The sequence below is a fragment of the Chinchilla lanigera genome, unplaced genomic scaffold (assembly GCF_000276665.1).
Source record: "Chinchilla lanigera isolate Chin_1 unplaced genomic scaffold, ChiLan1.0 scaffold00013, whole genome shotgun sequence".
Classification (NCBI taxonomy): domain Eukaryota; kingdom Metazoa; phylum Chordata; class Mammalia; order Rodentia; family Chinchillidae; genus Chinchilla; species Chinchilla lanigera.
In genome coordinates, this window is record NW_004955414.1 from 28,653,605 (window position 1) to 28,664,298 (window position 10,694).

Here is a 10,694-nt window from a genome sequence, read left to right on the forward strand (position 1 = left end):
CCGCCCTGCAGCCCCGAACCCCGCGCAGGGCGCCGCGAGCCAGGCTGCCGCAGCCCCGGCCGTGACAGATGTCGGGGCGAGGTGTCCGCTTGCCTGGCGGTCGCCGGGCTTTGACAGCGGGGAGCTCTCGAGGCGCTGGGGCGAGGTGGAGGAGGACCTGGAAGCCGACCTTGGGGGCCGAGTGTCAGCCTCCCGGGGGTCGCGCGAGCGAGCGGGCGCGCAGATGCGGGGCGAGGCGGGCGGGCGTCGGGAAGGAAGGGCTGCGCTGGACGCGGGCGTCGCCGTCAAATTGTTGGCCGGAGGGGGACCTGACTGACATCCCTCACCGCAGAAGCCCTGTTCCCATTTCTGTCGCCCACCTCCATCCCGTCGCGGTCTCCGAACCTTGTTTTGGCACTTGGGAGCTCGCGCTCCTCTCTCCCTCTTTACATCGATGCTCCTCAGCAGGGCATTGGCAGCCAAGTTTTCTCCCTCGGCTTCCAGAAATCAAATTCGGTGTTTATGAAGAACCATTTCTTTAACAGTAGCCGACTTTCCAGGATCTTCGGTTTTGTGTTTTTTTTTAATACATAAAAGCTGCCCTTTAGATGCATCTCATTTCCCATCGCATTTGCTTGTCGTTTGTCCTTCTGACATCGGCTGCTGCCCTTCCTTTAATCTATTTTTATATGACAATTATTATTTTCATTCTTCTGGTTCCGTTGATATCAAGAACTGGCAATTTGGGTTGGTGGAGTTTTTAATTAATGTACCAGTTGAATCATGAGCTTAAAATAATCATTGCTGCTCTTGAGCAGTTTTGAATAATCTCATGCATACTCTGTATGCCTGCAAGACTTTTTAAAAAAAATCACTGCTGTTAAATTTGATTTCCATATCAATGAAATTCCGAGATATATTTTTAAAAAATATACAGTTTAATCTTTCGCTTATGCTTTGTTACTGAGTTCACTTTATTGATAAATCTTTTAAAACGGTTTCTGAACATATGTAGAAGGCTTGGAAATTTCCTGAGTAGGATTTGAAATTGTCTGAATGAGCTGAGGCTGACTCTATAGAGACATTGTGAGTCTGGCTGTAGATGTAGCCAGTAAATAATAATATTGTGAAAACAGTAGTTAAATTTGTACCTTGCTCCAATCTCTACCACATAAAATGGGAGAGGATTCCTAATCCAGGAGTTAGGAGGTGGTTCTTTCTAGCCCAGAGTGGAGCTTTCCTGGCTGTGCCAATCGGAGCAAGTTCCTAATCCTTTCTGAGCTCCCTTCACCTCAGATGGAAAGTAAGACAGTTGAATTAGGTGATGTCGAAGTTTCCTTCTGCTCTAAAGTTCTAGAAATCTTTAAATATTTAATCCACTTGAATTCAGGCTGGCATTTACCTCCTGAACCTCCAGAACATCTGAGCTTGAAGTCCTATTTTCATAGGAAAGTTAAGCAGATCAACAGATGGTGTTTTAAAGGATCCATTTCAAGTGATTTATAAAATGATGACTACTCTCAAGTTTGTCTGCTATTTGCAGACAAGGTTTGCATGCCACAGGACAGCAAAAGGAAGTGGCCACGTTTTCAGATCCATCCTTTTATCCCAGCAGTCTTAGTGGGGTTTACATACTAAAGATGGACAAGCGCTGTAAGAAGACGTGGCTACATTGATAACAGTGCATAAGAATGTGAAAAAAAAAAAGGAGTTGCATCTTTCTTTGGTGCAAAGGTTGCCTTCCATCTGTGAGCTTTCTTGTATTTGTGATTCTGTCATCACTTCTCACAGTGATAGGAAAAAGTCAACGTTAAGGAGTTTCTGCTCCTTACAACGTGACAGTGATGGGCGGTGATTCAAGTTAGTACCAACTAAAGTAGATACTCACAGGGAAATAAAATGTCCTTTCTAGCCCTGAGATTTAGTGCGTGCTTAGGGACACAAGGCATGTCACTCTTCTGTCTTTTCTCTCCTTGTTGCCACTGTAACAAGACGGACTTACCCCAAATACGATGTCTTTTCTGTCATACAGAACAAGACCTGCTCTGACTTAAGCGCCCTCAGCGTCTCTTTCCATTTAAAATACTCTGTCTCTTTCCCTGTTGTCCCTTCGTCTCCTCCCAGTTCAGAGAAAGGAAGTGGACCCCTTCTCTGTTTCCTCTTACTGAGCTCTCACAAGGGGCTAGAGCCTGAGCTCTCAGGGCACAAAGGCCTGGGACTCGAGTTCAGGCTGTGTGGCCTTGGACAAGTGCTTGACTCTTGTGGCCTCAGGCCCTTCCTCTCTGGAGGCGTGACAGCTGGCCTTTTGGAGTCCATGAGAACTAAGGGAGACGCTCTGTGTAAAGTGCCCAGCACACAGGAAGCCCGTCCTCAGTGCCAGCTGCCACTCCCTCCCACCTCTGCCAGGATCCTGTCATCACAGTATCCTTTGAGTTATTTGTCCTCAGCCTCTCCACCAATCCCAGAGAAATCTTTGTCCAGATCTGAAGAGGAAGGCGGAAGGGGAAGAAGCAGACCTGCTGTGAGCCTGTGGTGGGCCAGGCCACTTACCTGTGTCTCCAGGGGCGCTCTGTGTCTGTAGGTCTCTTTTGCCTCCCTCCCAAGTCCTGTGCTGTGAGCATTCACCTCCTGTCTCATCTCCTGTCCCATCCTTAGCACCTGCCCTCTGGCTTCTCTCCTTACCACCCTTCTTTATATTTCTTCTCAGAGTTTTCTCCACACAAGTTAAGTCTTGAATTCCAGGGGCCTGTTCTCACTCCGCAGTTGTTCTTAGCCCAGCTTTTATCTCTCCTGTCCTCCCCCCTTTGTAGTACCCTTCTCGCTGCCTTTAGGTCCTGCTGCTCTCTTGATTTTCCTCCTGAACCCATTGCTGGTAGGCATCTGTCCTGGCTTTTGGTATTCACAGTGGCCCCTCAGCCTTCTGGTCCTGCCCTTTTCCTCCTGCTTTAGCTGCTAGAAGATCCATTGTAGACATGTGTGGCCCTGGAGTTGCCAGGTTGCAAACGGCTTCCAAGCTGTGTCCCCTGGAATCCTCATAACACCTTGGAGCCTGTATCCTTCATCCCATTAGCTGTCCTGTGAGGGAGTTTGGTGGGATGGTTCTGAGCACAGACTCTGGAGCTGGATTCCACTTCTAACTTCCCTTCCAGCTTCACGACTTGTGGTCAGGTTGCTTTTGCTCTGTATGTCTTGGTGTCTTCCTGTGTAAAACTGGGATCATCCCTGCCTGAAAGAGTTGTGATGTGCACCAAATGAGTTAAAATATTGGAAATGTCAGCCTATTTCATGACATGTAATAAATGCTCAGTGAGTGGTGGCTCTCAGTGTGGTAGTTCCTTGTTGCTCTGCCTGTGCTCCATGGCCTGCTGGGTAGGAGTCTCCATATCCAGCCTAGTTGTCTACCGTCTTTGCTGTGTGCTGAGGACTGTCTATCCCTGGCGGCAGCCCTTGGCCATCCCTCCTCCCTCTCTCCCAAGGCATCTCATTTCCTCCTCTGCTTTTAAGACTAAACTCAGGTCCTTGATCGTTCAGGATTAACTCTTCATTTTAGTGTTCTCCCCATACCTGGCCACAGTGTCCCCAGCCCATGACCCCTCTCTAGTTCACTTAGGCTCTGCTGTATATCATGTTGGGTTATCTCTGGGGATGTCTCCACCAGGCTGGGTACTATGGAAGGAGTTCTTTTGATTTCCCACATTGACAGGGACAGGGCACCTTCAGGATGTACTTGTCCAGGGCACATCCTAGTTAAAGAAGCTGAAGAAAGAGGAGGAGCTGGGATGACAGGGTGGCTTTCTGGAAGGAGCAGGTGGTGGCGGGGTGCGCGGTGTAGAAGCGGGCGTGAGTGGATGTGGCTGGGAGTGAGTCCGGCTCGTGGAGGGAGAATTGAGTTGGGGACTTGACTTCAGGGAGACATGGGATTGGGTAAGCTTTAGTCATCTTTGCTTCAGGGGAACGCTGAGTGCTGGTGTAGAATGGAAAATGATTTGTACTCGAGTACGTGCTGTCCTTTTAAATACTATAAACTCATGTTTGTCCAGCCTCGGTGAAAAAAAGGGGATGGATGGTCTGCCTGATTTAATATTCTGTTTAACACTGGGTACACTGGGTTTTGCGTATATACTGAGTAAAACATTTACATATATGTATTTCTTTCACTGCTGTTGGAAATGTGTGGCCTAGGAACATTAGTTAGCTTCTTTGAGATAGCTTGTCTGCAAAATGGAAATGACAGTATTTACAGTAATAGCAGCTAACATTTATTGAGCACTTTCTCTGTGCCTGCAAATACGGTGGTCACCCCTGACCTGTTAATTCCTTTAATCTTCAGAGCCACCTCATCAGGTAGGCACCATTATTATCCATATTTTACAAGTGAGGAGGTTTTATAAACACCCAAGGTCACTCAGCTGGGTGGGGTGAGGCAGGATTGCAGAGCCTGCACCACACCACGGTAGCAGATGCCTCTCATGAAGGAGTTGCTGCATTAAAACCTGTGTGCCATGTGCTGAGCGCTGCGCCAAGAGAGCTAGCCCCTCAGTGACTGGCACCAGTCTCACTGTTGACAAGTGTGGGGAGTGTGCCTCCTCCTTTAGAGCAGGGCCAGGGGGCTGAGCAGCTTCTCAGACCGCACTGTGCCTGACTGTCTCTCCTGCTTCCCCCGGTCTTTTTGAGACATTGCTCCGACGTAGCCTGTGTGGCTCAGCCAGCCCCTGTGTGACATGAGCCTCCAGATTTAACTCCTTCCCCTGGGTGCCATCAGAGCTGTCTACAGAGCTCCTTGTGGGAGGAGACCTCTTCAGAAGTCTTGCACTTTCATCCATTCCCTAGCTCCTTACCCCTAAGACCAACACCCTCAGTCTGGATGTATTCGCACTCTTGGTACATATACATATTTCTGTATATCTTTAATGCCAGTTGTTCCCCTGAATACATTTAGATAGTAAGGGAAACGTTACTTTATGTCAAGAACCTGTTACATAAAAATGTGTTATATAATGTTCAAATATATACTGCACAGTGAAGTTAGATACCACTTCGTCAGAGAATCAGAAGATAATAATCACAGGCTATACTGAATACAGTTGCCCTCTGCCCGCAAGCAGGGAAAGGTATGTTCCGCCCTTCGAGCTGGGTTCAGAACCCGCTTTGCTGTGTGCTTCTCAGGCAGGATGCATAGGCTGCTTGGGGCTTGTCCTGAATCTGCCACAGGTGCTAGAGAAATGCCTTGTGCACTTTCTCTCTCTCCGTCTCTCTCTGTCTCTCCCTCTCTCTGCTCACAGTCTCTCTCTCTCTCTCTCTGTCTCTCTCTCTCTCCCTCCCTCTCTGCAGAGGCGAGGGGCTCTCTTTGCCTCTTAGACCACCCAGGTCAACTTCTCATCAGTTGTCTACTCCCTTCTTTGACTTTCTCCACTTGACGTAGCAGCTTTGCCTTCTTGAACACCCTGTGTCCACTCCTCCAGGCCTCTCCTGACTGACCCCGTTCCTCCCCGCCAGCCCTGCCCTGAGTTCTCAGCTGCATGTCTCTCCTTGGCCTCCCTAGGCCACCCTGCCGGCTTGTGTCTTGTCCCACACGGTTCCCTGCACAGGAAAGGCCTCTCTTCCTTCTGTCTGCCTCCCTTGTATCTCACTTCTTTGTGAAGCCTCCTCCTCTGACATTTGCTCCCAGTTCTCTCCCTCCCTCCCCTCCCTCCCCTTTTGATTGCTAGCCATTCCTTCAGAAACAGTGATATTTTACACTTAGCAACTTACCTGTGGTTACCTGTCCTCTGTTTTCAGTTGTTTTGTGATGAATGATCTTGTCTCCGTTCCCCATCGCTCAGCTCTGCTCATCTCTTGGTCAGTGAAGCCGAGTGCTGTGCACAACACCGCTCTTGGCCCTGAGTATACAGGAGTGAACAAAATAGGCCCAGTAGGAGGAGTCAGCCACTAACCCTTGGAATATGTTAACGCGGGTAGGGACAGGTACCAGGAAAGAGATCAAATAGAGTCAAACAGTAGTGATATGCATGGTGGCAAGGAGAATACTTTAGCCAAGTCATCAGGGAAGACCTCTCGGAGGCTCAGCTTTGGAGAGATGTGGGGGAAAGTATCAGCAGAAGAGGAAACAGCAAGTACAAAGAGCCAGAAGTTGGAAGTGGCGTGATGTTCCTGAAGAAAGGGAGGCCAGAGTAACTGGATCAGGAGTGTCTAGGGTGTAGATATTTTCTCTCTCCTTTCTCCTCCCCATAGCCCTAAGTTTAGGTTTGGAAAGGCTCTGAAAATACTTACGGAATTAGAGCATTCGCCCTTGGTTATATATTGTATAACTAGCGGTTTACTGTACCCTGCTCAAAAGGCCTTTAATAAAACATAATGCATTGCTTATATGCAGCGTTGCATATACACAAATTAAAGGTTTGAAGAGTTTCCTCATAAATGTACTCCTAGCATGTGTCACCAACTACTGCTCCTTTAATTATGTCAGTACAGAGCTACAGAGCTTTCAGACCTTATTTCTGTTTTACATACACAACCATCTGAAAAACACATTTTGTTCTAAAAGTTTATTTGTAAGGTAGTTGATGGAAACTTGGCATAAATTTTTGTATATGAAAGAAAAATACCTGAACTAAGTAGTGGTTCAGTTCCCAGGTGAGCCTACCAAAGCCATATGTCAGTATGCTGATGCTAGCTGAAACCATACTGCGTCCTATGAAAGCATTCTTAGCGTTAATTAAGCCTTCTTTTGCTAGGTCCCCTCATCTATACAGCATTATAATTATTTACTGTTAGCATTTACTGTTCTCTTTAGTCCTTCCTTCTGCTGTTTTTCCTGTCAGAAAGTTTTATGAAAATAATTTTTACCTTTGTGATGTTAAATTTGGTTTCATATTATAAATGAGACCTCAGAGCAGAGAGTGGGGAGAGCCCTGACTGGGGTAGGGGTCAAAGCCCAGCTGCTGCTTTGCTGGTAAGCTGCCCTCGTGGAACTTGGATTTCACAGGGCTTTCTGCACTGTCCAATCCTGCACTATCAAATTGTCCTAACAGGAAAACATGCGCGTACTTCGTTGTTTAGCCCTGCCTCCAGTGGCCACCTCCAGTCCCTTCTTGAGGTATGTGGCATGCAAATAAGGAGGCACTCAGAAGTCCCTGTGGCTCAGTGGTTACAGTTTGAGCAGGAACCTTGATTTTGATCTGCTATCTTTCTTGATGAATTGAAAGAAATTTTGTCCTAGAACTTTTGGTCCAGATAAGATTCTTGTGTTCTTGGCCAACTTATCTCCCATATAATTATGTAAATCATTTTTTCTTTTAACTCTTAGGGGTAAAACATGGTGACGATGGTTTGTTTGCTTATGAAATACACTTAGAAGTCGCCTTAGGGAACAGAATGAGTTTGTAGGAGAGAACAGAGCTGAAAGAGTGTGGGATCAAAAGCAATTTTAAATGTTAAATGCAAAGCTATTTTCAGTATCCTGCTGGAAGAAAAAAATTTCAAGGTTTTAGATGATAGAAGAGATTTCTGCTTGGAAGGAGAAAGGAGCCTAAGGTTTTATAGTGGAGAAAACCATTTGACCCTTTACTACCACCTCTCTTTTCTCACCTTGAGTTTGGTTTTTGGCATGGTGGGACACTTTGCCATTTGAGAGGTTTGATATTTAAATGATACCAGTGGCAGAGCTTAACTGGCACTCTTGAAATGACTGAGGTGCAGAGTGCTGTGTTTGGACAGCTGAATTCTAGAGTGCGGGATGCCTCCTTGGGAGTGACGGAGCACTTTTAGCGCTGCCCCTGTTCAGTCACGTGTATGACCCATTCCTCCCCTTACTTAAGCGCGTAGCCAAAGTTAGTCCAAGAAGATGTTGCATTGTGGACTTCACATTAAAGCCCGAGGGTGGCATTTTACCTAGCTTCCCTCCTCAGATGCTGGAGTATGAGCAGGAATGTCATCTGTTTTATACCCTGCTGTATCCACGGCAACTAAGGCAGTGTCTGTGTGGAATAGTCACTCAATAAATACGTGTTTGTTCACTCAGCATATGAATTCAGCTTTGGGAAAACCTCAAACTTCTTTACCCCTTAACACTATAGGCTCCCAAACTTAGGCTTACATGGTCCTTTGGAATTTAGTTTACCATTTACGTTTTCCTTTGGACATCTATGTTTTTCTTGTTTTCTACATTGGCCAGATATCAGTACCTTTAACTGATGATGAGGAGTCAGCTGGTCGTGGTTGTCCCTGCCCTGTTGATACTCATCTTTATGTTATTTTTAATTGGCTCCAAAGTGCAGGAAATCAGTAGCTGACCCACATGAACTAAAAGGAAACAATGCACATTTATTTGGGCATAGTACAACTCATTTATTCAGTCAACATGTATCTGAAGGGCTGTATGGCTGGCACAATGCTAAAAGCATTGTGGCACAAAGGAAGAGCAGTTTAGTTGGTGTGTCCAAGGAGCCTGCGGTTTTATCTCCTTAAAGATCATCCCAGGAAAAAAAAAAAAAAAAAAAAAAGATCATCCCAGGCCATGTGTAATGCCAGTAATGAGTCTAGACTATATGTGCCTCAGGAATTTGGAGACTAGAGAGATCTTTGTGAGTATCATAGAAGGGAGAAGGCTTCAGTGAAGTGGTCAGGTCTAATTTAGATCTTTAATCTTAAGTAGGATATTTATTTATTTGTTTATTTAGAGACAAGATTTCACTATACAATTCAGGCTGGCCTTGAACTCACTGTGATCCTCCTGCCTCAGCCTCCTGAGTGCTAGGATTACAGGCATGCACCACCACACCTGGCTTAACTAGGATTTAGATTTAAAGGTCAGAGCAAGTCTTTCTAAAGGTAGATGAGTAGGAAGAGAGCAAAATTAAAAGTTTCCCTCTCTTCAGGGACACACACTTGCCTTGAATGGAAGGTTGTTAAATGACAGTGTGAATCTAAGTTTGTAGATGAGTCAAGGCTCAGACCTAAATCTTGTATTTCAGATATTGATAATTGCTAGTGTATCTATGGAGTTCTTACAATGTTTTTAGCATTTCTGAGGTATTATCTCATCTCATACTTACAAAATCCTCATGAAGTAGGTGCCACTGTTGTCATCATTTAGAGGTGGGAGAATCGAGGCCCAGAGCAGTCCTTAAGTCACATAGCTTAAAACCCAGGGCGTAGAGGTTCTTGAACACTGGACTCTACTGTTTCCCAGCAACCTCCAGATGTAGCATTTGGACTTGGGATGGGTGTTAAGGCTGTGAGCCAGAAGTGGGCAAGACTATTTCGTTCACTCCACCACTTCATAGCTGAGAAAACATTCAGGTTAAGTGATAAGTCAAAGATGTCCTAGTGAGGTAGACTGGTAGGCAGTAGAGCGACCCTGGAGTTATTCTCCTATGGGATGAAATAATTGTCCCTTGAGCATGAGCCCAGTGTTAGCATTCCAGTTGGGTTGGAGCAGAGAGCTACTAACTGTAGCAGAGGACTAAGAGCAAGCTACGCGATGAATCCAGGTAGAGAGAGAGAGGAAGCCAGAAGTTGGAATTAATTGACAATTATGTTAATTGGCATGGCTGTTATTGTCACCTTTTAGATTTCTGGAGTGTAGTGAACATCTGCCTGTGTGAGTGGCTTTTAAGTATGTGAATCTGCACTGTACTGTGACCGAGATATCTAAGTTAATGAATTCTTCAGAAGCAAAGCACCATTGTGGAAGACAAATGTTTAAAAACAAATAGCTACATTTTTCTGGAAACTGCACTAGGCTAGGAGTCCCATAACCTGCATTCTAGGCTGCTTCCTCTAGCTAATCATCGAAGCCAAATTACTTAATATCTCACAATGAGCCTGACTCCTCTGTGGACTGGGATAGGAATCCTTGCCTAGCCCCTTGTCATGTGGGTCTGATTCTTGGGCTAAATAAGAAAAGAATATGAGGCTTGAAGCAGGTTGGGGGGCTGTTTTTTGCCTTTGGGGAACAGCCATAAAGTTTAAGAGAGAAGGCATACAGGACTTCACAGGTGTTGTCTGGGCGGGCCAGAAGGGAGATCCCTATTGAGGCCTGTTGAGGAATGTGGCGCTGTCCACCCTTAGGGTGCTGACGTGCATCACTTTGCTAGGAAGGGCCTTGTTTTAAAGAGTTACACATTTTACCTGCAGAGCTAGAGAGCCACAGGGCTGGGCCTGGATGGAAAGGTTAGGCATACATATCCACGGGAAATCTGCTCGTTTCTGGGGATGTCTCTCAGGGCAGTGATGGGCAACAATGAGCCAGAAAACCAAGTGTCAGAATCTAGCCAGCTGGCCTGTCCAGCATTCCTGGATGTTCCACCTGTCCTGAGGCATTAGGCAGAAATCCAGAAGAACCTTCATTAGCCTGAGGGAATAATGGATGAGCCTGCATACTGTCCAGGTAATAGCTGGTGCAAAGCCTGAAGCAAAGCCTTGCCTGGAGATCTGCCAAATCCTCATTTTTGTCAGCAGTATGTATGTATGTATTACTAATGACAGTGTTACCCAACCTTTGACTGTTTTTTTTTTTTTTTTTTTTTTTTTGGTTTTTTTCCGGTACCGGGAACCGAACTCACGACCTTGCGCTTGCCAGGCAGGCGCTTTTGCCCCTGAGCTAAATCCCTTGCCCCTCAAGCTATCTTCTTAATGTGAACCCACCTAAATCATTTGCCTCGTGATGAGTCACTGAAAAGAACACATTGCCTTCATGGATTTTCTAACAGAAA

At 46.1% G+C, this 10,694-nt stretch overlaps 1 protein-coding gene across 3 annotated transcripts in view; it reads left to right on the forward strand.

Moving 5' to 3' along the window:
* Arntl (aryl hydrocarbon receptor nuclear translocator-like) overlaps positions 1-10,694 on the forward strand; it is a 95,698-nt gene that overhangs the window by 942 nt on the left and 84,062 nt on the right. The window lies entirely within an intron of this gene.